At 42.2% G+C, this 2778-nt stretch overlaps 1 protein-coding gene and 1 non-coding gene across 2 annotated transcripts in view; one reads left to right on the top strand and one right to left on the bottom strand.

The window, feature by feature from the left end:
* Nucleotides 1-2778, bottom strand: part of RUNX1 (RUNX family transcription factor 1) — a 330881-nt gene that overhangs the window by 79276 nt on the left and 248827 nt on the right. The window lies entirely within an intron of this gene.
* On the top strand, nucleotides 2288-2358 carry TRNAG-UCC. Its single transcript has one exon. It is a non-coding gene; the product is annotated as a tRNA-Gly (tRNA).

Below are 2778 nucleotides of genomic sequence, written 5' to 3'. Positions count from 1 at the left end.
GGAAGTAGGATTGCCCAACCTTCCTTCCGAGGAGGGTTCCAATTGCCAACCTATCCATTAGTAATGAAGTGCTTAACCATTTGGACCACCTTAGGACTCTAGCCAAAATTAAGTCCACTGAAAACTCAAGGGCCAGAGAAATCTTTATTCATATAAAATTCTTCTTGGTCTGTGCTGGTGCTACCAAAAATAATAATCTCTAGAAAGAAATTCTAAAATTCATTATATGCATTTTGTTGTTGTTTGCCATTGAGTCAGACCCAATTCATAGTGACCCCTCCTTGGGTTTCCGAGGCAGCATCACTATTGAAGTAGATTGCCCAACCTTCCTTCTAAGGAGTGGCTGGTGGGTTTGAACAGCCATCCTTCGAGTTAGAAGTCAAATGCCTTAGGCACTGTGCTACCAGCTACCAGGGCTCCCATATATATTTTAGGCATGATTATTATTAGCGCATTAAAAACTGTTTTTGCCAGTTAGGTAGCTTAGCACAGCGGGAAGTACAGTAGCAAGGTGAGGCCACCCCAAGAAGATCCACCTTAGCACAGAAATGCTTTTTAAAATGGGGAGGAAGGTATATAAATAAGTATAGCATTTACCTCCTTTCAACTGGGTGGCACAAATTGTTAAGTGCTCAACTACTGAAAGGTTGGCAGTTCGAATGCACCCAGAGGTGCCTGAAAGGAACAGCCTGACAATTTACTCCTGAAAGGTGACAGTCTTGAAAACCCTATGGACTTCAGTTCTACTTTGCACATGTGGGGTTGTCCTGAGTTGGAAATAGACTACATGACAACTTGTTTGTTTTTGTTTTTACTGTGGGTGTGAGAGGAGGAAGAATTACACAAGTCATTATAGCATTTACCTCCTTCTCAACCCTTTATCTCAACCCTTTTTATGGGAGCTCTGGTAGCGTAGTGCCTAAGGGACTTGACTGCTAACCAGAAGGCTGGCGGTTCAAATCCACCAGCCACTCTTCGGAAGGAAGGTTGGGCAATCTACTTCCGTAGTGATACTGCCTCGGAAAAAACCCAAGGAGGGGTCGCTATGAGTCGGGTCCAACTTGATGGCACATAACAACAACAACCCTTTATATCTCTACCTACTTATATTTGGGTGGGAAGGTGGAAGAGTTATCTCCTTTTTCCTTTGTAGATCAGGATTTCATCTAGAAAGAACTAAAGTCCATATTTGATATTTGAAGGATCCATGGAAAGAAATATGAAGTAGATCACCACTGATAACCTAGGAGATATGCATGAAGTAATTCCCTGCCAGCAAAGGGACTGGGGTTTGACAATTATACTCCTGAAATTACAGATCCATAAAACTCTCTGGTATTCCACTACCCACTGGGAAACAAAGAATGATGCAAATGATCTTCCTCCCTGGGTTCACCAGGAAGCCCTTTGTCAAAGAGGGCCCAACTCATTCTGCCTGGCATTGGTGGCCACATTATCAATCTACAGAATGCCTACACTGGCGGGAGATGTTTTTAGTGTGCCCTGTCCCTGCTTCAGGTCCCCACTGATGCCAGGCCCCCAAGTAGACACTGCACATGCAACCAACAGGTGGCATATGTGACCAGCCTTGCTATGGACTAGTGACTTCACTGTAGCCATGTCCAGGAAAAAAAAAAAAAACACACTGATTCCCTCCTATCAATACAAAAATGATGACCACCAAGACCACGAGGCTGTGCTTTCAGACAGAAACCGTATTTGACCAGCACAGCACTGATAAGCTGTTCTTATTAAAAAATACAGATATCTCAAAACAAAGGAAGCTCAAATAGTAGTTGGAGCAGCTCTGAGAAGGAGATTCTGGAGTCTGTGATCTCAGTCTCTGGACGGTTTAGGTTTAAATTCTGCCTTAATTTAAACCGAGGTACTCAACTTCTTTTTGCTTTAGTTAACAAAATAAGATAACAGAGAAGGATCTGTTGTGGCAAAGATTAAATAAATAAGGTATGTGAACAGCACTTAGAACAGGGTTGGGTTTTGTTCTGTTGTACTACATTTTGTTCTGTGTTGCTACGAGTCAGAGCCAAATTGAGGGCACCTGGCAACAACAGGTATTAGTTATAGGGAGCTCTGGTGGCTCAGTGCCTAAGGCCTTTGACTGACAACCAGAGGTTGGCGGTTCAAACTCACCAGCCACTCCATGTAAGGAAGATGGGGCAATCCAATTCTGTAAAGATTCACCACCTTGGAAACCCAATGATAACTGCTGAGTCAGAATCGATTCTATGACAGTGGGTTTGATTTTGGGTTAGGTATTAGTTATAGGGCAGTGGTGGTTCAGTGGTAGAATTCTCACCTTCCATGTAGGAGACCTGGGTTCAATTCCCAGCCAATGCACATCTGTCAGTGGAGGCTTCTATGTTGCTGATGAACAGGTTTCAGCAGAGCTTTCAGACTAAGATGGACCAGCAAGAAAGGCCTAGTGATCTACTTCCAATAATTCCAGTAACTAGCCAGTGAAAACCCTATGGATCACAATGATCCAATTTGCAAGCAATCATGGGGCTGATGCAGGCCTGGGTAGTACTTCCTTCTATTGTTTATGGGGGCTGACTTGATGATGCTTAACAACAAATATTAGCTATTATTCTTACTAGATATTTTTATTATAGAGAGAAACAATGTTTTTTACAGAAAAAATATTTCTCAATCACAAGAGTAATCCATAAACATGATGTCCATATATTCCACACTTCTGGACAATCTTGAATCAAATTTTTGCCATAATTTTATAGGAAACTTTCATGCATTCTGTTT

This window comes from Orycteropus afer, unplaced genomic scaffold (genome assembly GCF_000298275.1).
Source record: "Orycteropus afer afer isolate SDZICR_OR568_19922 unplaced genomic scaffold, OryAfe1.0 scaffold00078, whole genome shotgun sequence".
Lineage (NCBI taxonomy): Eukaryota > Metazoa > Chordata > Mammalia > Tubulidentata > Orycteropodidae > Orycteropus > Orycteropus afer.
This window is presented reverse-complemented; position numbering and strand designations above follow the sequence as displayed.